General features: G+C 50.7%; 1 long non-coding RNA gene across 1 annotated transcript; it reads left to right on the top strand.

Annotated features, from left to right (window-relative positions):
• Positions 1-9611: 9611 nt before the first annotated feature.
• On the top strand, positions 9612-27085 carry LOC121106769. The gene is made up of 3 exons (XR_005839750.1): positions 9612-9781; positions 9909-11679; positions 19662-27085. It is a non-coding gene; the product is annotated as an uncharacterized LOC121106769 (long non-coding RNA).
• Positions 27086-27449: the final 364 nt, after the last annotated feature.

The following is a 27449-nucleotide window of genomic DNA, read 5'->3' as shown; positions in this document are numbered from 1 at the left end:
GCTGGACTGAGTGCACTGGGCATCATCTTGCTGGGTGCAACAGGTCAGAACTCTCTACACTCCTAATTTTTTTTTTCTTTTTTTTGTCAAATGGTCACGGGAGAGTTAATGTAATTTTGGTTTTAATTACATTGCTGGAGGGCACGCTTACCCAAGGGAGAGGACATAATTACCAAGACATTTTATTAAGATATTATTTAATTTTATTGATGTGTCACAAGCAAAGGCGCAGGAATGTTCAAATCAATACATACTTACATCAATGTTTAATCTACTTTCAGCATTTTTGCCTGTTCTATTTATGCAGTTGCTAGTTGATAGATTAACTTACTAGGAATATGTGGAAAATTAATGAATTTCCAGCAATATTGCACCCTGTATATTTGTTTCAGTGCAAAACCAGAACAAGAACAGACTTTATCTTCTTTGGTCTGAGGTTTTCAGCCGCTGTTCCTTCCAGATCACCAAAGGTGTGCTCCATTTCTCCTTATCAGAACAGGTCTTCAGACCTCCCGGGTCAGCAGCCCCCATGTCGAGGGCAGACTGGAGCCAGACTGGGTGTCATTGCTTACAGAGGAAAAAAACAAACAGCCTGGGGACGTATAGAATAGAACTGCTGAAGTTGGAAGGGATCTGCAGGGATAGAGCCTAGCTCCTGGCTCAGCACAGTTGTGCAGCACAGGTGCTGCCCAGGGCCTGGCCGATGAGATCCTGTATTGCTGCCTCCAAAATAGAGCTGGCAGGGACACAAATCCATGCAGACTGGCAGTGATGGAAAAATGGGACAGCACTCAGATGGCAAATGGGGCTCCTGGACCACTTACAGTGCCAGGGCCTGACACTGAATTGTAATTGTTCTGCTCTCGATGCCGGGACTGATGCAGCACAAGGTTACTTAGCACTGCTCTGCTCACTGCCATTTGCATCCAGTTGGCTTGTGGGTGAGAAATCTGACATACTCTGATCCAACCAGCTGTTGAATTACTATGATTCTCAATGCCATGGGACCAGAGGAAGGACTGATGTAGGGAAGCGAATTTCGAGGTGCCTTTTATCTTACATGCACAATGCTGCAGCACAGTTCCTCCGTTGTCTTCATCTATCAGCTGCCCCAAGTATATACATTATCCACTGGCTCAGCTGCTGCTGCTTCCTGCGTGGGTCTCACTCCCCGCTGCTCTCCGTGTTACACAGATGACACTTGCAGTGACAGACTTGGTTTCTGCTTCCCCCTGCATGGGTGGGGGGGCACTGCTGGGGCTGATCTTCATTAATGCTTCCCAGGTGCTGTCTCGTATGGTCAGTTTTGGGCAATTCTGGCTGTGTCCCTTCCCTTGTTTCCCCGCTGAATTGAGCTGTCTTTTTTTTTTTTCCCAGGCAGTAGCTGCCATCTGCACCAGGAGGTTAATTTGTTCTTCTTCCCCATAAGTGCATTTATCACAAGGAAGTGGCTGTTGTGAAAAATATTGATCAAACACCGGCTGTTCCCTGGCTGGACTGCAACGGAGTGTTACAGTTACTCAATTGCTTGGCATTTTGCTTTGTGTGCAGACAGCTATGAAGAGTGGTGTGCCCGTGTGTGTGTGTGCATGCGTGTGGCAGTGGGAGGAGCAGGCAGTGGCTGCTGAAGGCTCCTTCACCCCCCAGTGCTGCTGGCAGTGATTCTGCAGGTGCTGGTGGTGTGGCTGGTCCCTTAGCATGCAGCAGGGCTCTTCCTGTCCGAACTCCTCACCTTGCACTGACTGTGTCTGCAGAGGCCCAGAGCACGGTGGCAAAGAGGGGAGGAGGTGTGCGATGAGATGAAAACGTTTCTGGTACTGGGGAGCAGAGAGTTTGGAGTATTTCTGGTTCTGATCTGGCAGTCTGAGTATTGAGTGTACTGAGGATCTCCAAGGGCACTTGGGTCTGTGATCTGGCCAGCAAGAGTGCTCTGGTTCGCTCTGCTTCAGACCCGAAACTCAGCCTTCTGTGTCGGCCGTGGGACATCTCTCTGAGCTCCCTTCCCAGCACAGCACAGCTGATTGCTACCAGTCTGTGCACCGGAGCACACTTGTCTCTCTATTAAAGAAAAATACAATAACAACTCCTTGTGGCAGCTGCACAAATATATGCTGTTTTGACAGCACCTTATTTCTGCACAGTGCTCCGGAAGGCTTGCGTGAACATTCCTTGCAGGCAGCTTCACGGTGGGAGAGCCGTGGCACAATGAAAACATATGAGTCACCCATTTAAAAATCACTGTGTTTTTAGCACCAGGACCTGTCTGTGCTCTTGGCTGTACTGTCAGCCACTCGTCTCACCGGGGCGTTTCTCAGGTGTTTATCTATTGGGGGAACACTGGCCCAAGTGAGGCAAAGCAGGGGCAGGTGAGGGACCACAGCTGCTCTCTGGGTTGCAGATGGAGGGAGCCCTGTGCTGCACAGCAGGCAATGAGGCCAAAAAAGGAGCATGGGAAGAGCAGCTTCCTAGCATGTGCCCCGGACACTGCATACTGCTGCAGAGCACGACTGTCTCCCTGGAGCAGTCAGCCCCTGTGGCAGCGCTCTGTGCTGTCTGCTTGTTTTTAATGGGCAAAGGAGTCCTCATTTAGCCAGCGAAGGAGAGCAGTCCTCTGAGGAAGGGAGAGCTGCTCGGTTTCAGATGTACCCTATTAGCAAGCAACAGAGAATTAATAAACTGTGTGCTTGCGGCAGGCAGTGCCCTGTTAGAGCCGGGGACTTGGCCGATGTTTGTCTTCTCCGTCCATCAGATCCTGGGACAGCACTGTACCTCTGCCATGCCACCACAGTCACATTCTCCTCCCATCACAGTGCGTGCGTCGTGTTTCCTGGTGGCATTTTCACTGTGGAAAGGCTCGAGCTTTGCGGGTGGTGCATCCATGTGCAGGAGCAAGTGGGAGTGCTGGTGCAGCACTGCAGTGACCCGCAGCTCCCTGCATGCCGGCTGGGAGCAGCACTGCTGACCGCGGGCAGCCCTGCCCTGCTGTTTTTCTGTGCAATCGAGCGTGCCGTCCAATGCGGATTCACAGGAAGAGCTGTACTCTGCCAGTATATTAAAATTTAATTAGGCAGTAAATGCTTCTTTATTCCAAGCCCTGAGGCTGAAGAAAGCCAGAATGACTTTTGGTTTCTTAATGGGACAAGTGTCCCCTCCAATAGGCTGTAAATGGTTTTAGTGACATTGGGCAAAAGCCTGCCCGTGTTTTACAGTTGTGTGATTACTGGAATGCCCATTTCCAATCTGCGTGGGCTCGTAACGCACCACGTCTGTGTGCATGGGGGGAAACAACAGCTTCTTCCTGGGAGCGGTTGAATGGAAGGAAGGCTTCCAAAGCTGCTCAATTGCAGGAGGTGGTGACACCGTGGGTGATGATGAGGAGCTCACAGCACTGCTGGTACTGCTTTTACCCAGGTTCCCCTTTCTGGTGGCCTGCAAAGGAGATACAAAGGTGCAGAGCCAGGGCAGCACCCCGTGCTCCTCACGGAGCACCCCTTCCTTCTAGCACAGTGCCAGCCTTCCTGGAGCTCTCACTGAGAACCTGGGATAGTCATATTTGCTATTAGTCTCATCATTATTTATTCACTTTTCACACTGTGGCAGAAGCTCGTGGCTTCAGCAGAAAGATTTTCTATCCTGGCTGCTGTGTACTCCACCCGTATTAAATTCAATACAGTGCCTTCCTTGGAAAGCTCCAAGTGTGAAATAAATTATGATGCAGAGTAACAGTGCTGTGGGGTGGAGAGCACCGTTCTGTTGGGGTCACTGCTGAACGTGCCCTGTGCTGCAGCCTGGGTGTACAGCACCTGCCTCCAGCCCTCCTCTCTGACAGCTGAGCTCTGCTGTTGAGTCCCCCCTACCTGAGGTTGTTTGTAAATTCTGAGTATTGATTCTGAACGTTCAGCTCCTCCCTGTAATTTGCAGAAATGAAGAGATTCTCGAGCACTTAGCTTATTTAAAACTTTCAGCTTAAAGTATTAGATGGAGCACTTCTGCATATCTTGCTGTCCCTTTTGGGGAGGGCCGTGTGAGGCCTTTCTGGGGGTACCCAAAGGTTATGTTCTGAGGGAAACTCACTGAAAGGCATTTTTGTGCTGATAGTTGATCTGCCTCAGACAGAACCCATCTGCAGTGACCCCAAACTACACCTCCTGTCCATAAACCTTTTTTTTTTTGTTTGGGGCCCATAAGAAGTGTCTGGAAAAGCTGAGATCAGCACACTGTGGCTTATCCCGGACTCCTGAGGCTGTGCGGGTTGCTGCTGAGATCTCAGTCCTTGCATCTGTTCCCAAGACTTCAAAACGAGTCTCCCCCAGCTTCTGCTATCAACATTTGAGACACGTGTCACTTTAAGAAATGGCTTCGTTATTTTAAAATGAGGTTTTTGAGAAAAGCTGTTGTTATTTATAGATTTCTATCTGCTATCAAAGCGCTTATCACTGTCACATCTCAGAGCCTCCTAGCAAATGCCACGTTGATGGCCACTTTGGAAACGTGGCGAGACAGGGAGGCAATCACTGCGCCTCGCTGCTGGCAGCTGCTGCTGGGGGTGCACATCACCATGCCTTGCTTTTGCTGCCTGTGAGAGAGGGATGCAGCCAGCAGGTGCAACAGTTAGCCTTGGAGTCAATTCCCCCTGAGGCAGCAAATGCAGGCAGCGTCAGCAGCAGGGATGTTTGGGACCGCTGTGATGATGTGGCCTAAGATGCAGCACGATGTGCTGCAGGTGGCCGTGCTGGCAGCCTAGGTGCTGTGTGTGGTGGCTGCAGTGCTGTACGTGCAGTACTGCTGCTGTGGATACCTACATGCCCCTGTCTATGCCTGGTGCCCGGAGCTGGCTCTGTTCACCATTGAGACAGCAAGGTCACGGAGCCCACTTTGCAGCCCGGAGGCTGAGCTTAGTCCAGTCAGGGTGCAGTGTGGTGCCACTTCAGCAGCTGGTTTTCATCCAGAAGCAATTGATTCTCCTCATGAAACAGCCTGTTAGTCACTCGCAGCACCGTCTGCCTCTATGAAATTAACTGCCATGAAAGCAACCTGGGGTGGGTTTGCTGCTGTGGTGCTGCTCTGGGTTCTGCAGAGGAGATCCCATTTCTGCACTGCATAACAAAATCTGGCTGGGAAACCCTTTGTGATGGAGCATCTCAGCCCCGTGCTGAGTGTTAACATATAATAAGGGGAAATAAGCATCTCCTGGCTATTATTTTCCATTTGCATGGTCAACCGGAACAGACAGCAGTTTGGAGTAAGGTCTGCTATGCGTATATTGATTTTCTTTATAGATTAGAGTGGTTCAAGCAGTTATAAGGTTAATTTCAGATGATTAACTTTGCCATATTGTAATATTTGATTTAGATTGGCTTTCAAACACTTTCCACTTATTGATTTTCAATACTGTACTGTTAGTGCCACAGCCAAATGTCATTTAAATGGAAAGCTGGCAGAGAAGAAAGCATTCACAACAGAGCAGAAATTTCTGCTGTGTGCCCACCTGCACCCGTCCCAGCAGGCAGCATCCTGTGGGCAGCCAGCATCACTCCTACTGGCAGGGCTTTGGTTGTGACACCGAGACTCCTTGCTAAAAATCAACCATGATATTGTTGGTACAGGGACATTGATAGTCTTTCAGCCCCTCATGTTCAGCAAAGAGGCTTTTGGATGGGAATCTTAGCGATGGAACCTTAGCTGGAAGGTTAGAACCTTATGGGTCATTTGGTAGCCTCCCAACCTCACATAGTTGTGTCCTTCTCCAAGCTGCTGCCGTGTGGCTTTGCTTCCCACTGTCCTGGATGGTGCTTCTCATCGCACCATCGTGTAAAGGAAAAGCTCTGTGATTCTTCTTTGAGTGGGATATAGTGCCCTTTATATTCCTTGAGACCAGACCGTAAAAATAATAGAAAACTGCCATTTAAGCTGTTGGAGGCAAGAGTTGTATTTTCTTGGATTTTTTTTATTGTTCTGAGCTAAAATGCACAAAGGAAAAAAAAAAATGACCAAAAATACACTGCTGCTTGTTGTCTTCACGTTTCAGAATGGGTAATATGTGCACATCTCAGAACAGATTATATTAATGTTTCTGAACATTGATGAGTCCAAAACCACTCAGAGCTGTATGCAGCAGCTCAGAGGGAGTGGGAGTGACGGAGACGCTGGAAGTCAGAACACAGATAGGAGCTGTTTGCTTTTCTCACAGCTCTTGTCTCCTCCTATCTCTCATACATTTATTTTTCAGGGGCTATTTTCTTCCTCGCGTTTTGGCGATGTGCTGAATACAGATGAGGCACAATGTATACAGAGCTATTAGACTGATGCACTCATTTTCGTGTGTGTCTTTGGAGGGGAAGAAAAAAAGAAAGGTATAAAACAGTTCAGGTTCACCTGGCATACTTAGAAAATCATGCTGGGCGCTTGGCCAGGGATGGTCCCTAAACGTGCTGGGATCCCTGGTCTGCTCCTGGGGGACCCTCAGTGGGAAATACCAGTGCAGGGGGTGCAGTATCTGCAGGATAAATTGCAATCAGTAATTTCCTCAAAAACCCCCAGAGCAGCGGTGTTACCTTGAGCTCTTTTCCAGAATTCTTCCATATGGACTTTTTGACAAAAGGAGATCACGCAAAGGTCAAAGCTATTACAAATCTTTTCAGTGAGCAGCGCTGCTGATCTCCAAACACTCGTGGCTCTCCAGGGAAAGTTTAAACTTACATTCCTCACCTCTATTTGTTCCAGTCTGGTCTGGCACCCACCAAAAGAAACGAGCGTGGAAAACAACTTTCTGAAGCACCTGGGTCTGCCAAAGCAGAGCTGATGAAATGGCCGTTGCGTTGTATTAGTTGGATTTTAGGAAGGATTTCTTCCAGAAGGAGCAGTCAGGCATTGGCACTGCTGCCCAGGGAGGCGGTGGGGTCGCCATCCCTGGGGGTATTTAAGGAAAGGGCAGTGCTGTGCTCAGGGATGTGGTTCAGGGGGCAGTATTGGTGGTAGGTGGGCGGTTGGACTGAGTGATCTTAGAGGTCTCTTCCAACTTCAGTGATTCTGTGATTCTATTCTGTGTTTGTATGCGTTGAACCCAGAGAGGTAAACATCTGTTCATGTAATGCATGTGACTGGGAAAGCACAGGGTGTGCCAGATGCAAGGTGTTTCTGAATACAAAAGAACATTTGTTGAGTGTATTCTGAGGCATCCGTTGAGCCTGTATTAACCTCCAAAATCGTGTGCCTTACCCAACTTTGCAGTGGCTGCTGCATACATGTGACAAGGTCTTGTTGCTTGCTGTCTTCACCTGCCTTCACCTCATGTGGTGGGAACTCTGGGAGCTCCCTTCAGGTGCTGCTCATGTGAATGATGTAAATACTGCTGTCAGCTTTGTGCTCTGCTGAACTTCCTCCTACCTGCTGCCCTACTTGTTGGCTCGTGTGTTAGATGAAAGCAGCTCCCGTGCAGGCTGGGTTTGCTCCTCACTAACAGCCTTTGTCCTGTGCACACCTGATTCCTACCTGCTCCGTTGCTGCCTCCTTCTTGCTGGCTGTGGTGGTGGGTAGGGATGCTGCGACCCATGTCCAATAATGTCACCCTCATCCTGCGATGTTTCTGAGAGATGATTTGAGAACGCCATTGCCTGCAGCCTCTCTGTCTGAGCCAATTAAACAGAGAAATTAAACAACGTCTGAGTCAATTAAAAAGAGAAATTAAACAATGTGACAAACAGGAGACAACAGAGACAGAGCTCACTGCTGAAGCATCTCCACGAAGGACATGGCATACGTGTCCAGCAGCCCACGTCCAGGCAGGGCTGTGCCTTCACACAGGTGCTTACATCATCCCCTGCAGTGCAGGGATGGCCGCGTGGTGGGCTGGGATGTGATAAGCTCATGAGGAGGTTCAGCACCTTTGGAAAAGAAAAGCCCACGATGGTCTGCCCATGGATGGCTGCCATGGCTTCTCTCTGTCCGTACTGTAAGCAATTGGACCTTCCTCGTTGTTATTTTTTTCCTACTGTCTATTGAGCAGCTTTTCCAGAGCTGTTAAGAGAAGCGACGAAACCAGACTGCAGCTTTGCTATATCTAATTGGTGCTTTCTGCTATGAGCGAAGTGATCCACTAATCGTTTTGATCTCTGTTCGGTTCTTTGATCCAGCCGTTGTTCTCAGGTGCAATGCAGTGAAGGCACAAACAATTAACAGCAGGTTTACAACCATTCAGCTGTAGCATTGCCTAGTTCATTTCTGGAGTTTTAGTGGTGAGGTTCCGGGCTTTGCTGTTAATTCTGCCAGGCAGCAGTGATACAAAATCCCATTCCCAGGCTTTTAGTGTGCCCCAGGGATGAGCCCCAGCTCCCTGCAGGGCCCACGTGGCTGAGTGAGACCCAGCTGCGATCGGCACTTCCCAGAGCTGTTTGATTATTTATCGGTAAGTGGTGTATGAAGCACACAATGCAGCTTACAGAAAAAGAGGAGAGAACAGGAGAGCACTTAGGGGAATAACCCAAAGGCCTTTGCTAGCATTAACTATTCTGTATTCTTCAGGTTGGAAGGGAATTAATTAAACCTCCTGCTGCAGGGTCTTGATCAGTCCCAGCTGCGGTGTGGGAAGAGACTGTGCACAGGGGCAGGATATCCTCCACTGTGTTTCTCTTCTTTGAAACGTCTGGCAGGAAAGTAAAGCAGATGCATCGCAAATGTGATTTGTTTGTGTTGTTGTTCTCTCTCATCTGTTTCCTGCACCAAAGAGATAATGTTGCTCTTCCAGCCCGGCAGCAGGGTGGCTGGGATGACCTTGTGCTTTGGGTGAGGATCCACACGCTACCTGCGGATGGAGGAGGTTGCATTGTAGGACGGGGCAGGAGAGCCCGTTTGCTCAGCAGGTGGCTGGGGGCCGGCTTGGAGCACACCACAGCCCTCTGGGGCTGGGCATACTCTTGGCAGAGCCAGTTCTGCCACTGCTTTCATGCTCTGACAGGACTCGTTCAGCTTCAATAGCACGAGCTCTGAGAGCTGTCAAATGGCTTTGCCAGGAGAGCCAGTGGACAAAAGAGTCTCATCTGTATATTTTGCCTCCCTTAGAACAAGGCAAATATTTCAGTATCTGTTGAAGAGTATTTGCATTTTTATGGATAAATTCAAGAAAAAAGACACCACGCAATCCCAATTTGCATCCCTTATTTCCATAGAAACTACAGGAGCCTTGATTGCTTTCATGTGCTTTTGATGAAAATTGAGTGGGGTATCTTTATACTGCCATAAGGTGGGAAGAAAAATTGGCATTCACAATAATATCTAATGGTTCAAAGGATACTTTTGCAAAACAACTTGCTGTGATTTATTAAATAACTTGGTGTTTTTCAAATAATTGGAAGGAGGGAAAAAAAAAAGGCACCACAAAACTTTCTGGAAAACTTGTTGCAAGCCTTTGCTAAACCGCCGAGATTAACATCTGCTCACATGGAACATGGATTGTTTACCGGTACATGGCTGCTGCTGGGGAAATTGAGGTCATGCAGCTCCCAGTCAAAGTTCAGACGCCAGCGGGGAGCAATAAAGAATTTAGATACCGTAATCTATACAAGTGTTATTAAACTGTGAGGAAAAATAAAGTGGTGTACTGGTGAGGGATTGGTGGCTGTGCTGTGAGGACAGGGCCACGCGTGCTCGGGAGCGAGGGCTGCTTGCGGGCAGCCTGATCCCATCGCCGTGTCCTGCCTAGGAAGCTCTACGGACGTGCTTTGGTGCCTGATCTCATTAATGGGTGAGAGAGAGGCTTCTTCGCAGTTCCTGTCTCCTGGAGCAGGTTGGATTTGCTGTGCCTGTGCTGCTCATCCTGACACGAGGCCATTTATATTTGATGGTGTTTGGATGAATTATGCACATAGCCACTAAGAGAAATTTAATGATGGGTTTCGTCTTCTTTTTTATAGATTTCAGCCTTTGAATTAAGCACCAGTTCACTCTCGGTGCTACAGGGGATAAAGAGAATATTCCAGTCCCTGCATCCATCACAGCTGCTCTGCCAAGCAAAGTTAACAAGTAAACAGTAATCGCCCACAATTATTGCCCATTACATGCTCTCTTCACCTGAGATCACACAACAAAGCGTGAGCGTGGAGCCACGGGAGGAGCTGGGTGGCAAGGAGCTGTCAAGATGAAATAACAGCAAAAAGACCTGTCAAACGCTGCCTCTGTGAAAGACCTAAATCCTCTCCTGATGGCCCCTTGGTGCAGTGTAGAAGAGCTACTTCTGTGTAATTATAAATTGTCTGCAGGGCTTATCTGAGAGGTTCAGGGTTGACATTACAATAATAGGGTGGGTGAGCTTTATTTAAGGGATAATGTTCCTGGCGGTGGTGTATACATGGCAATAAATGAGTGTGGCGAATGATTAACGGCAGCAGGAAGCCTGCATGGCCCCTACTGCGTGGCCAGGGGAGGAGAGCCGGGCAGGTCCTTGTGTGCAGGGCAGTCCTGTGGGTCCCCATGCGTCAGCCCACGCATGGCACAGGGCCCACGTGTGAACTGGGACTGTGTGTCACTCAGGGCTCTGTGCTGGGGGGCTGTGATGGGTGCACGCCGGAGGTGCATGCAGGATGGGCCGGGCCGTATCCAGAGTGGGGAGAGGCAGGATTTGTGTCCCCTCACTCTGAACGTGGGCCAGTGCAGTGCCTCCATGAAAGCTGTCTGCCCGGGCTCTTTTTATAGCAGCAGAGAGGGAAGGGCAGTTTGACGGTGTGGTACACCTGACCTACTTTATATGCTTACCTTAGGGTGAATGGAACTGTTCTCAGAATTGCATTTTCTCTCTATCTTCTATATAGAGAAGAAAGTAAGCTCAGATGTGGACCTGTAAGCCAGGAAGGGTTGATCCCGCTGGAAATACATTGCTTCCTTCAGCCAGCGGGTTTTTTTTTGTTTTTTTTGTTTTTTTTAGCATGCTCCTCTCATTCTACTGCATCTTAAGAATGAATTTGCTACATTGTTTTCATAGAAGTGTTAGTTAAAAAGAGAGTGCAGAAAGAGAGCTTTGCACCTGAGCCATACCTGACGTCCTGCCAGGCGAGGCTCCTCCCCTGCTCCCATCCTGCAGACGGGGGCAGTAATGCTGGGGATGGAGGGGCTGCTGTGAGTCCCGCTGCTTGCAGGGAAGCTGTGCACGGCAGTTGGTGTGCCTGTGATGGTGGGCATCAAGGGGCTGCCCACCAGCCCTTTGTTGGAGAGCCCCACGGCGTGAGTGCTGCGCGTCCTGGCACTGAAGCCAAGCCTGAAGTCTGGCACTTCGTGTTGGAGGAAGAAAATGGACCGTGGATGCACGGTGTCCGGCTCAAACGTGTCCAAAGCCGAAACGGGAGGCAGCTGTGATGTTATTGCAGCGGAACGTCGTGGGAGGGCAGCTCTGCTCAGGGCAGCAGCCCTGCTCTCTTCACGCCGGGTTGCAGCGAATTGCAGGGCTGCATTACTCTTCCAAGGGGAGGGAGCACATCCCTGCTCCTGAGTGCAGGCAGCGCCCGGCCGGATGGGTTTCCTGCAGGGGAGGCGGACTCCCCAACTGCCCCCGGTGATGGGAAAGCAGTAGAAAGGCGACGTGAGCTCCGATCCCGTTACCAATCAAAGACACTGATTGAGACTGGGGGAGCTGCCGGGCTGGTCCCACTCGGGAGAGTTAGTGGTGATATTAACTGGAGGAAATTCTACAGAGTAAGTATTAGCCTTGTATTACGGAGAATTTTTAAGTGCTTCATTAATTTACAATTCTACTTTTTATTAAATTAATTTGCATTTTAATGAAAAAAATAAGTGGATCTCAAGCTCTCTTCTTGGAGCAGCAATAACATGCAGCCTGTATGTGAATGGCTGCGCTTGAGCAGGGGGCGAGGCAGCTCTGCACTCCCAGGTCCCGGTGTTCCTGCCCTAATTAGGCACATCCCCGCTCCTGTCTGTCCTTGTTGGAGCCCCCGTGGTTGGTCTGGTGCCACGTGCAGGGGCCCATATGCACGGGTGTGTATTGTTCCAGGAGGGCCTCCAATAGGGCACTGAGTGGAAGGCTCTGGGAAAACACAGGGAGAGGAAGCAATGATCCTATCCCCACGATGGAATTGCCTCTTTCTGTGGCCCATGGCAGCTGAACTCAGGGACACTGCTTCTTCTGGGCCGCTGCTCCCACTGTGCATCGTTTCCCAAGTTCAGGCACCGGCATGATGCAAATCCACACCTGGCAAAGCAATGATTGCCTTTACATGACTTCGTAGTGCACGCAAAGTCCTCGTGCGCCTTTTCTTCTGGTTCTTCTCCCAACCCGGCAGCCTTCTGGGCGTGTGGACTCTGTCTTGCTACAGGTGCCTACCCAGGGGCATCCCTGGTCCTTGGAAGGGCCCTTCAGTCTTGTCGGGAGGCAGATGGAGATCTTCAGGAGAGCAATGCCTGGCACGGACCCCGACTGCCTGCAGTGATCTCTGCACAGCTGCAGGCAGGCAGAGCCATGTGAGCAGTGCACCAGGCACTGTGGGGACCTGGGGCTTCTGGTGCTGGGCTCCATGGTAATGGAGGTGGGCAGGGACGTGCCTGCCAGGTTCCTGGGGCTTGGACTGCTCAGGAAAACCTGTTCTTCCAGGTGCAGCAGCCTTGCTGTTCTCGACGCAGCCCTCGTACATCCCCACTGCCAGGTTTTTCTCTTTTTTTTCTCCAAGGAATCAAGGCCAAATTGAAAAATGCATCAGGACTGTTCTCTCCTCCTCTGGGCACGTTGGCCAAATTGAAGAATCTATCTGAAGGTTAAAAAACCAGGTTCTCCTTGTCAGGCACCCATCGCAAGGCACACCTGCTGCCCTCATCAGCCGCGGCCCCAATGAATGCCCTCAGACCGCTCTGCATCCCCTCCTGATTGGGGATCATTGCCCCCCTGGGGAAACAGACATCACACACCCCTTGGTTGGTGGTGATCAGCTCTGGATGAGGCAGCGCGTGCTGCTGTGAAGTGCGTAGCAGAGATGAGCCTGAAATCGCCGGTGTCGAGCAGCTCGGCTGTATTTAAAGTAGGGCAGCGGTGGAGTTTTTCTCTGCAAGGTTTTTTCTTTTCTTGAGAGTTTCCAACACGGTTACAGTCAAAGTAAAAAATCCACCGACCTCCTGCCCTCTGCCCCCAGCCTTCAAATCAATAAGGAACATCTCTGGTACCTCCACAGACTCTTAAACTCTTTACTGACATGACAGCATTTCCTCCAAGGCCCTTCTGCACTGCTTCAGAGAGTAATAATTTAATGATTCTATTCTTCAGGGCTTTTCTAATATAAGTTGACTGTAAACGAGATGCTCTCCACCAAACCGTCTTTGCTTCCAACCTCTTTTATCATCAGATTTGCTGTTAATCTCACAAGCAGCAATCCCACAAGTTCTTTTTCCTTCTTAGACAGATTAATTTAATGAGCTTTCTATTTTTTTTTTTTTTCCTTTTCCAATAGCATCCACTTGTCTGCTAAGAGAGCTTTGACTCCATTACCTCATGGCTCACACGCTGGGATGATTTCAACAGCTGTAAGCCACAAATATTAATCTTTTCCTGACCTGTGCACCTGGAAGATGACGATATGCTACCAGATTCCAGGAGCAGGCAAACTGGTTCCTTGCAGCTTGGCACGGGAGCACCAGGGCCGTTGTGTGAGTGGGCTTTGTTGGTTTTTTGTTTTGGTTATTTTTTTTTATTTTTTAGAAAAGAAAATTAAGCAATAAACATCCAGAGAAATGAGACATTTAAACATTCAGAGTAATTGATACCAGGAAAAAAAAAATATGATGGGATGAAATCTATTCCTGCAATAAAGTGTCCATTAGTTGGGCCATCAGCATAACCCTAATCTAAAGTTACGAGGATCCATTACAGATATAATCAAATACAATTTTCTATATTCCATGAATCAAAAGCACCATATGTATTAAGAGCCTAGTTTGTCTTTTTGTTCCTGCCTTCTCCTGGAACAGTATATATCTGATTTCTTGTGTTATATTGCTCTGATGTCTGCTAAGGGCACCATGCCCTAGAAATTCACATTAAATAACTGAGAGCGAGCACTAGAAATGAAAAAAGTGAAATACTATCTAGACAGCTGGAAGTAAAAATATGAAAAGTGTTGCACTTACAGAAGGAAAAAAGGCCTATTTTTATGACTTGAATAGACAGTTTGGTATAAAGAGAAATTTCTCACCCAAGATCAGACATACAGCTGAGCTGCAGCAGGCAGCCTGAAACGTTGTAATCCACGATATGCCAGGACACAGCAGAGATCCTGGCTTCAAAGAGCAGGCTGGGATGTGGTATGGATGTATGGCATGCAAAGCACAGGGGCTCCCGTGCCAGCTGTGTCTGCAGGTTGTGGGCAGGTGCTGCTGATGCTGAAGGACCTCTTTAGCCTGGGGTCTGACGCCCAGCTTGTCCTTTTTCTCCCTTGGATTTGCACGTTTCGGCCTCACTCCCCATTGGCCACGTTGCCCTTCTCCAGCAGCCTGCTCCATCGGCCCTTGTCTCTGCTCAGCGCCGGGCGGAGATGTTGGGGCACATGGCAGATCCCATCTTGTCCATCTCATGGGCACAGCCAAGCGTGCACTGCTTTGTTGCACCGTGGGACATCTTTGTTTCCAGGCAATGATCAGGGCTTTGCTTTGCCCTGGACTTCCCTTCCAGTGAAAGCAGTGGGCAGAGGAGGTTTGATCAGGGAAGTCTGCAAGGAGCTGCCTTGGTTTGTAAGGTCTCACAGCGCTGCTCTGAAAGTTCTCAACATCTCCGAGTGTGATTTTACAGAAACGTGTGTGCATGGGCTATGTGTGAACCCCACTGTGGGGTTTTGGGGTGGGCAGCAGTCAGTGAGAGCGATCTTCTGTCCTCACCACTGCAATTCTCCAGCTGCTTTCTAACCCCATCTGGAAGCATTAAAAAAAAAAAACAAAAAACAAAGAGAGTTCTTCTGCCTCCCCAGCCTTATCCCATCAATCTGTCTCTGACTCTGTTCCTCTCCATAGGTACCTGCTGTAGGAAAGCATGCTTTAATTGATTTGTCACACAGGACTTCTGCACGATCTCCTCCAGTGTTACATATGAATTTCCACTGCCGACCTGCATTATTCAGCTCTACAAAACACTTTGGGCAGCAGCCAACGGGGCAGGCGCTCTCCAGAAGAGCAGTCTGACACCACGTTCCCCTTCAGCAGGGCTGGCCGTGCCCAGGGGAGCAGAGTGCAATCTCTGAGACATTTCCTTGAGTGAGATGGGAGCAGCGATGGATCTCACGTGGCGACACCGAGATCAGCTTTCAGGGCATGCTGTGGGCTTGCTGCTAAATTCTAGGGAGAGGAGCAGGAGGTTGTAAGAGGATAATATTCTGCTGGTAATTAGGAGAAAAGGTAGCGGCCCTGTGATCAACCTGAATCAGTGACTGGGAGTTGTGAGAGTCCCACTGCACTCACAGCAGGGGAAGGAAGGAGAGCGCATGCTGAGGGCACTGGGTGGGAGAGGGGGCCCGCACCGTGGCTGAGGGGGTGATGTCAGCAGCCAAGATGAGAAACGCAGAGGCAAGAAGGAACAAGATCTGGTTCTGGGTTCCTTTCCCTGAGAGCTGGGGATCAGTCGGATAATGAGGCAGCGAGTTCTGAAGGCAAAGGAAGAGCTCGGGACGTGGTTAGCTGCTCATTAGTGGCTAGAGACACGTTGGCTCTCGGTGCAGTTGTGAGCTCTTTGCTCTGGCCGTGCCTCTGCGTGTCCCCGGGAGGAGGGCTTTGCGCAGCGGCTCCCGCGCAGGCACACAGTGGCTCCAACTCTGCTGTGCTGAAGGCTTGAGAAATTAATTTTGCCTGTCAGAGATTCAGATGTAAGTGCGTGAACTGAGGTTCAGCAAGGTACGCTGACCCACCTGGCTGCACTCCAGCTCCAGGAACGCTGCTCACAACGGGGAAGGGAATACCAACAAGTACCTGCCCGTGTAAGCTGTTATTATCTTCCACATAAAACATGCCCTTAATTAATAGCTAGGATGAACCTAAGCCACTATCTCTGTTATCAATTTGTGGATGTGGTTGGATTGTCTGTCTCCCAGGACAGTAATATCCCTTCATCTTATTGCAAATTGCTTGCAGAATCCTTCTATTACACCGGCTTAATGCTTGAAAAATAGAGATTTAATACTCCGCCATATCACACTAAGTGAGGTCAAAGCAATTCATATTCACGATCCCACAGAGCTCCCTGATAGTGTTTCCTGTGAGAAATAGGGATGTAGAGGAAACAAACCCGAGAGGTGTTGCCCTCTGCTTGGCGCTGCCCTGCACAACAGGCGCTGCACCCACCGCCCCAGGGGGTGTCGAGGAGGGCAGCGGGCAGCCTGGCTGCTCCTATAGGACTGCAGGATGGTTGGGGACCCGGCCATGAGGCTCTGCCAGCCAGCCGACACCGCTGTGCCTGCCTGGTGGCCCAGCAGCTCCCGCACCGCAGTGCCGCATTTTGCAGTGTTTTCCTAGACCGGAATGGCAGCAACACGTGTATTTGGTGTTTGTGATGTGATGGCAGCACACTGTGTGTGTTTCCTGGGTTCTGGCTGTTCCATAGGATTTGCTGTGTTTTAATAAGCAGCGTGTAAGTAAGTTGCTTTCAAGTTTTCTAGGAACTGCAAGTTGTCATGTTGCCTCCTGAGCAGAAAGCCCAGGAGTAGCACATCATGTATTTACGTGTTTACTTGTGTCCTGAAATGTATGCATTTTCCTTCCCAGCAAGAAAAGATTTATCTTCAGGGATGATGCGTATTATTGCCAGGACACGTTCCTTCTGCATTTGCTTTTATGTGTGTGCCAGAATATGGACTTCACCTGCAACTCATGAGGAAATATCTAAGCACATAAAATAAATGAGAGGTTTAAGTTCAGAGGGATTAACGTGCAGAAAATAAACACGGGTTAGGAGAAATAACCCTTTGCCTTGCACAAAAACAATATAACAGACATAATTCTCCTGTTGCGAGCTGGATAGGCCTGGAGCTGCCCCCTTCCCCAAACTGCAAGAAATATTGGGCTGATAAACAGCTGCGTGCCACGGTTATGAGGAGCTATGGAGGCTCAGGTACAGGAGAGAGCCTGTAGTGGCTATGGAGCACCTGGGGTTTCCTGTGCTGGGAGCAGTGTGCAGGCAGCAGCACCATACCAACGTGACCGTGGATGGCACCTTTGCAGGAAACAGGCTGGTCAGGGGACTGTCAGGAATGTGTGGTGTCTTCCATGGCCCTGTGACATGCTGACGAGCTCTGATGGATGGCTAATTGCTCAGGGTAGGCTGACATAATGGAGCTGTTCCGAGAGCATCTCAGCTGTGGAGGTCAACAGTGACGCAGAAGGCATAATTTTTCTGTGTGTTCCTTGTATCCCGCAGCTCCTGCTGTAATGGACTAGCAAATTACCACAGTATTTAAAAGGTAGCAATTTATAGCATTTTGATAACTGCATGCTCCTGAGGCTGTATTACCTGTGTCTGTAGAGAGAGTGAATGAGACAGCAGCCCTCCTACAACACAGCTGCATGCATGTAGACACACTAACGTGCTCTGCCATCCCTGTGCCTTCCCTTCAGAGCAGATGAGAGATTCATTGGGCAGCATCCTGGAAAAAACCTCTTCCCATTTGGCAGAGGTCATCTATCTCTCATTCCTGCTCCATTCAATCCATTTCTGGATTGGGGAACCTGGTAAGGCTCCAGTGCCCACCTTCACATCCTGGCTCAACTCCCTGAAGTTCACGTGGGCATTACTCACATGGGCACATTTGGCAGCAATCCTGTATAATTCCCAAGAGGTGTCAGGATAGTTGCTCTTATAGAGAAACAGCAATCATGACAAAGTGTCTGGGCTCACTGACCAACACCCAAGGCCAGGCTGGACCAGCTGAGCAGCCTGATGGAGCTGTGGATCTCCCTGTTCATTGCAGGGGAGCTGGACTAGGTGACCTTTAAGGGTCCCTTCCAACTCAGATGATTCTATGATAATGATCTTATTTACAAAAGCCCAGAGTCAGCAGGCAATGCTTTAAGATCTCTTCTTACCTCTTATTGGGAATGCACATTGGTGCTCCATCCCATGTGCCCTGCCATGGTGTCTGTGAACTGACTGCAAATGCACTGTGACCACCATGCACACATCTAGGTGTCTCACGCACTGTATTTTACACGTGCTGCCCCTTCTCTGCTGCTGTTCAGCACCGATGTCTCCTTTGCTGCGTGGGAGGCATCACCCTTCATTTCTTGTAGAGAAGAACCTGAAGATTGAGGTTGAGTGCCTGAAGAATTTGCATGGAAACGTTCATCCCTCTCAAGTACATAAAATCTCACCCCCAGGTCATGGCAGCAGGTCAGCTCTTCCTGCACAAATTGGGCCCTGTGCAATTTCCATCACTGAAGATGTTGCCTCCAGCAGAATTGCCAGGTGCTGTACCCTAGGAGGAAGGGAAGCAGCAGGATCAGAGCACACTGGTGTGGCATCCAGGCAACTGGCAAATTGCCCCATCACACAGCAGTAATTAGAAGAGCGCAGGAGAGTGCGTATCCAGCCACAGAAAGGCTGCATGCACTGCCTTCAGTGGGTGATGGAAAGGATTCCTGTTTGCAGACTCCAGGCAGTGCAAGAGCACCGTTAACCCCGTGCAGAGCCACGGGGAGGTGAGGGGCATGGGAGTGAAGTTCCAGGAAGCACAGAAAATTGGCTGATAGCCCTGGACTTGGAGGACATCTTCTGGAGATGCTGATGCTGCAAAACGTGCAAGCCTTGAGCAGCTCATCCTTTCCAAGAGCAGATGTGTGCCTGCTAGGTGTGCTTAGCTACACGTGTGCAGGCAAAGCCACACGTCTGTGCTTGAGCAGACAATACACAATAAGCGTGTGTGAGGGTACGTGCTTGATAGCAAAGTGCTCCTGCATTAGTACTGCAACAACACTTTTTATTAACTGCTTTCCCTCTGGAGTGATGCAGTTTTGCTCCATGCAGTAGAGATGGGTCCAATTAATCGGATGGATAAAAGTGGTTAATGCACCTTGGAGAAACGTAATTTAATTGAAATGATTATTACATGCAGCTCCTATGTAAAGAGTGTGAGAATCAGCACTAATGACTCTGTTATGAGCATGACTTTTAATTGCTGTATGGTTCTGTGATTTAAGCCTTTCTCTGGGTATGCTTTTGTTTCCCAGTGATTTCAGCAGAGATGCTGACTGCAATGACACACTGGGGATGAGTGAGGCACGTTCCAGTGGGTTTGGGCTGTCAGTCCTGTTTGTGCTGGTTCTCAGATGGAGCTGGAATTGCTGATTTGCCTTTGAAATCTGCGGAGATTGGCTCTGCACTGTGCCAAGGACTCCTCAGAAGCAGCGCCCTTAGCTGTGGCATGAACCCACACCCTGCTCCTTGCTGCCTGCTGATTCCTCAGCTGCCCCTTTGCCTGAGGTTTGCTTTCCAGCAGTTATGCCCACTGAGGCAAAAGCTGTTCTCTGCTGCACTGTGTGCCCTGCAGGTTGGCACTGCCTTTCTCGCCATGTCTCTGCCAAATGTAATCCAGAAGACAGTGCTCTTTCCCTCTCTGTGTGCAAACTGTGCTAAGAGGCAGCACAGCAGTTGGGCCAAGTTGCACCTGCACAAGAAGCAGTTCTCTGCTCTTCCCATATAGGTCGTGGTTGCCATGAGATTAAATCTGGTGAAGCTGTTGGTAATAACCAAGCTCCTGCCCGTCCCCCTGCCACAGGACAAACCATGTACGAGATTGTTCTCCCATGGAGCTCATGAAGAACATCTGGATGAGAGAGAAAACGAAGCCTGTCCAAAGAACACAGTGAACCAAGGGAGGGGAACTGCCTCTCCCCCGGAGCTGTGGAACGCTCCCAGTTCACATTGGTGTCTTTTACAGCCCCTTTGGATTTTGCTGCATCACATGAACGGTGCTTACACAGATGGTAAAAATATGTTTTTCTGAAGGCATAGTAAATGTCTGTGATAGACATGATACCAGGCTGTCATCGGCACAAGTGTATCTGTGCATTGTTTCCCTGTTTTTCTGGGCTTCCGGACAAGTGCCACTACAACCACCAATTTTCCTGTCTTTTTTTCCTTTGCTTGTACAAGATTCTCAATACAAACCCCTTCCTTCTCAGTGGGAACAGAATGCACTGCTGGGCAGAGAATTAAAGCAAACGTGGTTTTGGATCCATCTGGGTGAAATAGGGAAAATTTTTCTGTTAGATGTCAATCCAACCAGTGCCAGCTGAGCTCCCTGCCTTTCCCCTCCCCGCTCCTCCTTGGGGCCATGGCTGTGGCCCCCGGCCCTGGGGGAGAGCAGCAGCACTCAGGACCTGCAGTGCAGGGTGAGACTGAGCCAATGCTGGCTGTGTGACCCCGTGTGCCCGCCCGCAGCCCGATGGAAGTGTTGGTGGCATCCGCGTGGCATTGGTGCACACTCTTCCATGGGTGAGTTGTACCCAGTCCATGGGGATCAGTGCTTGCTGCCATGCCTGTGAATTCTGGAGCCCAGTGGGGCTGGCAGCGCTCCCCAGCAGGCAGCGGGGCAGCAGAGGTGTGAGGCAGCAGGAGAGGATGAGGTGCCCGGGCTGACATGGCCATCCACTGGGATGCAGGTGCATTGGCAGAGCAGTTGGGAACCCCACGTGTTGCCTGGCTGCTTCTGTCTAGCGCTGTTATGCCCTGCTAAGAGCACTAAATTTGTTTGCATATCTGCAAGGGAACAAAAGATCCTCCTTTAAAGTAAAAATGCCATTCACAAGTTCTGTACTACTTATTCTGCTTGAACCTACTTTAAAAAAAGTGACCTTTAAGCATTTTGTTCGCTCACTCTGATGTTAGATACAGTTCTCTCCAATAAATCTCATTTTAGCTGTTGCTTTAAATTAAGCAAATTCTACACCTCCAGGGCTGCCAACAACAGCCACATCTTCCAGAGATTTCCTCAACTGGTGTTCCTCTTTAATTGATTTCAAATTGTTTAAAAGTAATTATCAGTAATGGAGCTGTGGTCCATGTAAACACCATCTCTGCAAGCAGGTACTGCTTTTCCCACTGAATCCAGAAACATGAAGGCTCTGCAAGAAGTATTCCCTGCACTGCTTCTTAGAGATGGAGATGTACACTGCTGAAAACACACGGGACACAGCTCATCTGGCTCCTGTAACTGCAAAGGGGCAAACATGAAATATATTGTGCCAGTGCTGACACAGTGCTATGGCACTTGGTCTGAAGCACTAAACTTGGAAAGACACTCAAGAGAGAATCCCACCACGGCCAAAACCAAATGAAAAACATGGGTTTGTGTAAGAAGAGACTGGGGAGGCTGTGGCTGAAGAGGGCTGCAGTCCATAGTTGGGGTTCCTGTGAGCTCACTGGGGTTCTCTCAGATCTTCAGATGATTGCTGTTATTATCGCTCCTGTCCATCCCTCTGGCAGCACAGCAGCAGTGAGAAGCTTATCAGCTCTGACTATAAGGTGCTCGGGGCAGCCCTCCATCACCAGGATCCCAGCTGCTGACATTATCCTCTTTGCTGGGCTGATGTAATTATGCCCACATCTGTTGATAAAAGCGTGGTGATGATCAGCATAGAAAGACCTGGAGGTTAACTGGAGCTGAGCTGCAGGGACGCTCGGCTGTCACCTTGCCTGGAGCAGCAGGACACTGGGAGAAGGAACCTGCTGCTCCTGGGGAAGGACGGGGCAGGAGGAGCTCTCCTGATAGCCGTGTGCTGGAGCCCTCCTGCTGGGTTCCAATAGCTGGGGAGGGCCCTCCAACAGCGCTGGAACAAAGTGGGCTGTGTCAGCCATGCCCAGGGCTACGGGAACTGAGGGGGAGGCAGCCAGAGGGTGACGGAGGCAGAAACCTCCCCACCATCTAGCAGGTAAAAGCAAGTAATAGGCAGTGGCCTGAGGAAGAGACTGCACCAGCAGGGGAAGTTCTGCTCTTACGTGTCAGATTTGTGCATTGCGGATGGTTCAGTGTAGGGGAGAGGGAAGGACAGAGAGGTGCTGCGAGGCAGTGTATCTGAGGCAGCCTCTGGCTTTGTATTCGTGCCACCTCTCGCGCCGCTCTCGCTCTGGCACGCTCTAACTCCGCTCAAGGAGCAGCGCAAAGCAGCCAGAGAAGATGCTGCCTGTAAATAACGAGCCCAGGGTGTGCTGCGTAGATTGAAGCACAAAAGGAAGAAGGCAGTGTGGGCTCACCGTGTGCACTGACAGTCTCCACTCCGCACCTTGAATTTCATAAGCCATATTTTTCTTACCGGCACTGCTGTACAACAAAGGCAGAGTGAGCAGGTTCCTTGGGATCACAGGCAGCCCTCAAAGCAGCATCTTTGCCATGCATAATCAAAACCCAGCTCTTGTTATTTGTTCACCACAAAGAAAAAGAAACTCCTGAAGCACTGTGAGGAGGAGGAAAGCGTGCGCGTACCTGTGTGTGTGTGGTGATACGTGCTCTGGAGCCGGGAGCCACCCACAATGGTGCTCCTCACGCTGCTGAGCAGGACCCCCGTGTGCCCCCCCATGTAGGTGCAGAGCCCCCAGCGCTGTCAGGGAGCCGTGCGGCTGTGGGAGCTCTGCCTGCCTCTCCCCTGCACAGCCCCGGCTGCAGCCCGAGGAGCCGATGATTTATTTATGTGCATTTGCAGTGTGCACAGCAGCTGCCCGCCCTGAGCCGAGGCACCCTGCCCGCGGTGCCCCGGAGCACGGCCAGGCTCTGCCCCGTGATGTGCAGAGTGGGGGTGCTGTGCCCTGGCCGTGCCCCGATGCCGCCCGTGAGCCGGGTGCTGCTGCCTGTTCCAATGGGCTGCTCGGCAGTGCTGCCGACAACGTCCTCTGTTCCTTTATTGCCAGATTTTTCTTCTTGGCTTAGATCAGCCTGGAACCAGTGTCAGATGTTACAGCCTTACAGGGCAGCCGGCAAAGGCACTGCAGTCCCTGCTGGAGGCTGAACTCCAGCGCAGCAGGCCTGGTCCCCCAGCTTACCCTCTAACCTCACTGCCCAACATTTGTCTGCGATGGAACCACTCCTGAGGAGTGCAGGAGAAAGTGTTAGGCTCCCACCTTGCTGGGGACAGGAGGCCCAGCCATAGGTGGCACGTGGCTGCTGGCTGACCTCACACCTCCCAGAGTAACCGGGGGCAGGGGATTCCCAGCTGCTTCCAGCAGCTGCTGGCTGAGCACATCCATCACCTCTCAGGACCACACGCAAACGCAGGTGGAGGAGAGTGAGGCTGCCTTGGTGGCATTCTGCTCCCATAGCTGCAGGGAGGAAAGGAAAGCAGCAGCCCAGGCAGTCAGAGTGGTGCAGGCTTCCAGAGCAATGGTGTCTCCAGCTCTGCCTCCTTCACAGCGGGCACCTGCAGCTTTCCTCCTGCGGTCCCTCTCAGCACAGAATCCTCCCAAAACCCGTGTCAGGAGCCCATGCATGGAAGCTGTAAGCCCCAGGCTGGCAAGAGGAAAGCGTTTGCTCTGCAGCTTGGAGGCAGCACCCGTGCAGCCCCTCCGGCCCCGGCAGCGGAGGTAAAGTGTAGGAGTGGGGCTGCTCCACGTGTGATCCCAGCGGATGCAATCAGCAACAGGAGTGCTTTCCAGACCCCATGCTGAGCTGTATTCAAAATACATTTGTACGAACATCAATTTTTAATGCAATTTATGCCAAATGTTGTTGCAAAAAGCAGCCGTTAACATGACATTAATTCAATCACTGGAAATACAGTACGTGCTGCTAAATGAAAACATGTTATTAGTCAATTAAATTAACTGGATGTAACCCTTCCAAATGCAATGTATTATGGTTTCTACATGGTTAATTACGTTGTACAAATTACATGGCAATAAGGGTTAGCGCTGGACACACACATACCATTAATGTGCAGAAAAAAACCCAAAGCAATTCACAGTTGAGCTCTGTAGAAATATAAATATCTTGCAAGCTTGAAATAGAGGCAGAATTATGCTGGTGTTACAGTGGTAACGGGGCAATTTCTAAAAGCATCAGGAAAGCCTTTGCTGTGAGATCACAGCTGCCGGCGGCCGCTTTCATAATGAGTTTTAATCTGCTTTAAAAAGACCATTTTAATTTTGAGCAGAAATTCTCCTGGTCGTGGTGAAGTCCCTCTCTCTGCAGGAATCTCTCAGCGCCCACACAAGTGATGACTGCTGCCTCCCCCTGTGTTTGTGTTTTGGGATGAATTTGTGCCCACTTGCAAGGAGTGGTGCCAGACGTTGGTGCCAGGAGCGGGCACTGAGCCTGGCAGAGCGCGGCGCTGCAGGCACTGCCTGCCCACGGCACAGCACGGGCAGTACTGCCAGCACCGGCGGGACGGCAGCACCGTACAGCTCTGCCGTGGGCTGCTTCCAGATGGGCTCCACTGTGCAGCCCCTGGAAATGGGGGGCTCCTTCCCAGGAAGGAGTCGTCTGTATCTGTTTACATATCTCTGCTGTCAGGGAATGGGCTCTGAATTTCTCGGTCAAGACTGGAATAAGTGTCTTACCTCTTCCCTGCCCTGGTGCTCTCCTGCTACTTTCCAGGTCTTCTCCCATCCCGTCCCCTCCTCTACCAGCCCAGATCACAGCGCTCACTTTGTTCATGCTGTTCTGCTTCACAGGGATGTGCCAGGTCCCTCCGGCCTCCCCAGGAGGTTCTTTGGCACAGCGGTTCTTCTCCCAGGCTGGGAAACGTGGACGGGCACTGCTGGGGCCATTGTCACCCCGGGGTGCTGGGACATGGCTAGTGGCTGCCCCTCGACTTGGGGACACTCAGGGCCCTGCATTGCAGCAGCACGCAATGCTCAGGCTACAAATGGGCTCCAGCACAACTCGTGGAGCTCTGCAGGTGTGGGTGAGGGGGAAAAAGGAGCAGTAGTAAGGCGATAAGTGAAACAGGAGGTGCAACACGTGGCCATGGCCAGAATGCAACAGGTGTGCAGCACCGCACAGGGATGATGGAGCAGCCCTCGCTGCACACATCTCTGGGTACCATTGCGGAGAAGGGGTTCTTAAGCAAAACCGGGGAGGCGCTGTGCATAGCAGAGTGGACGGTGGGATGCTTCAGTGCTGCAGGATGCAGAGCCCGAGCAGTGCCTGTCCCAGAACAGCCCATGCCAAGAGAGCGGTTCTTGCTCTGGGTGGGGTGCTGTGCCCCTTGGGTAGATGATGCTGAGCTGTGCGCCTCACGCCGGCCCCCACCGCCTCCCATCCTTGGGGCGGGGGATGAGCTGCAGTGCTGGAAGTCCACTGGTGAGTCTGGGGGTGAGATTTAATTTGACGTAACCACGGGGCATGGCTGGGGAGCAGGCGGGGGCAGTGGAGGATGGCTTATTGGTTTCAGCGGGAGCACAGAACGATGCGAGCAACCTCAGTGCTCCGCCGTCCAGATACACACCATCGCACTGTTGACTTAGCGGCAGCCGCTGACAGAGAGGAGTGATAAAGCTCTTGGAGATATTCCTGTCTCATCCGTCTCGTGTAAATCAGAGGAAGGCTGCAGACATCAGAGCAGACAAAATGCAAAAGCAATAAAAACCTCCCGACTCTCACTGAAGGCAGAGGCCGGTCTGACATGACCACTGGCAACAGAAAGGCTTCACACGAGCAGGGAGTTGCTTACTTGAGGAATTGTTGATTATTTAGTGGCTGCTTAGGGGGCTGGGAAGGAAATCAAAGCTCCTGCTGTTCGCCGGCTGATGAAAGGACGGCGCGCTGCCCCATTGCAGCCCTTGTTTACCACCAGCTCTACCTGCTCCGAGGAGCTGGAGCGATTTCTGACTGCTGCTCAGAAATAAAAGGAGCCCAAGAATCAATCATTTGTTTACATTGTATAACTTGTTGAAAATCAATTGGCTCCACATGTTGCAGATCTGATTGCATTTTGTTAGTGGTCACACGGAATGGTTTTCCCGTGACGTGCCTATATTTGTGGTTTCTTCAATGCATCAATTGTACCCAGCTTTTAGGATAATTGAGAATGAGCAACAATCCCCTTTATAAATATTAACTCTGATATGCTTGGGAAGCTCCGTCTCTCTTGGATGAATTTTTAACTAGCTTTTTAATCTATCACCTCTCGTTAGAAAAGCAGGAGCGTTTCTTGCTGCCTGTTTTTGTACCTCTAGCACTGCTGCCCCTGACAGTCCTGTGCTTGGCTTTGGGCACGCTCAGGGCTCGTGCCGAGCTGCTGCATGGGGCCATCCTGGGCGTCCCAGCATCCCCTTTAGATTTTGCAATGTGGTTTCGTACCACTTTGGGCACTGCCGTGCATTTTCTTCACTCTCAAATCTGTTCTTCAAGCTTCCCTTTGGGGAACCAAGGAGCGAGCAGCGCTCCGACTGCTGCATGTGTCAGCCGTACAGCTGTGCCCAGGGCTGGATGTGGCAACAGGCAGTTTCCAAGCATGCAGCCCGGCTGTCCCTGCTCCACGTGCTTGCTGCTTCCCCCCTCTCCTTGCGCTGCTTTTTCTGCAGAGCAGCACAGCCCTTTTGCAACCTCACATGTTTGTATTTCATATCTGACTTCAGCAGACAGCTGCACTCTGTTGCTCTGCGGTTGGCCATCTCCCTGCACACCAAACGTCATCCCAGAGCTGGGGAAGCACTGCCGGCCCCTTCCTGCCCACCCCTGCCCTGGGACACCTCCTGCAGCACCGAGCTGGGCTCTGGGGCCAGGGCTGCTGCAGGGCTGTGGCTGCGGAGGGGACAAGGCCATTGGGTCTGGGCAGAGTGGGCTGGCAGCGGTGGGCTGTGTGTGTACCCACCCACTTCTGGTTGGCTCCGCAGAGCAGCAGGTCAGGGCCCAACAGCTCCTGCCCGTCTCAATTAAACTGTTTCCTTTCCCTCTCAATCAGAGGTTGCCTTCTTTAATATCATCTGAAAGTCTGTCAAACTGTGTATTTTCTTGTGAAACCTCTATGCAGAAAAAAGACAAAAGGAGAAAGGGATGCTGTTCAAATGAAAGCCCTACTTTACATTTCAAATACTTTGACAGGGCTTTCTCTTCTCTTTTTCTTGGATCTTTAATAAAAGCTTTTAAGAGATACTCTTTTAAAATGGTGATTGCTTCCCAAGGGACGTGTCTGTGAGGGCGTGGGGAAGGCATTGCAGCCAGAGGCTGCACCACCCACTGCCCCATGCTATGCTCAGCTTTCTAGGCTGGTGCTCACCTGTTCCAGCCGAGCAGCTCCGCGTGCCCATGGGGGAGGCTGGGGGAACTGCCGGCACAGCCGAGGCACCGCGGCTGCAAGCATTTGCCTAATAGGCGCTCGGAAATGCATCCTGGGAGCTGTGCCTCTTTCCTGAGCGGCAGCTGTTTCTCTCCAGTAACTATATAAATCCCAGCACATTCCCAAGTGCACCGCGTTGCTGCCGGGCTGCAGAGGCTGCACACTGCTGTGGGGGCTGCAAGACCCCAGGGGTCAGCTGCTGCGCTGCAGTGTGAGCA

Source organism: Gallus gallus, chromosome 14, assembly GCF_016699485.2.
Source record: "Gallus gallus isolate bGalGal1 chromosome 14, bGalGal1.mat.broiler.GRCg7b, whole genome shotgun sequence".
Taxonomy (NCBI): domain Eukaryota; kingdom Metazoa; phylum Chordata; class Aves; order Galliformes; family Phasianidae; genus Gallus; species Gallus gallus.
Note: the sequence above shows the minus strand (reverse complement) of the source record. Positions and strands in the feature narration are given on the sequence as shown.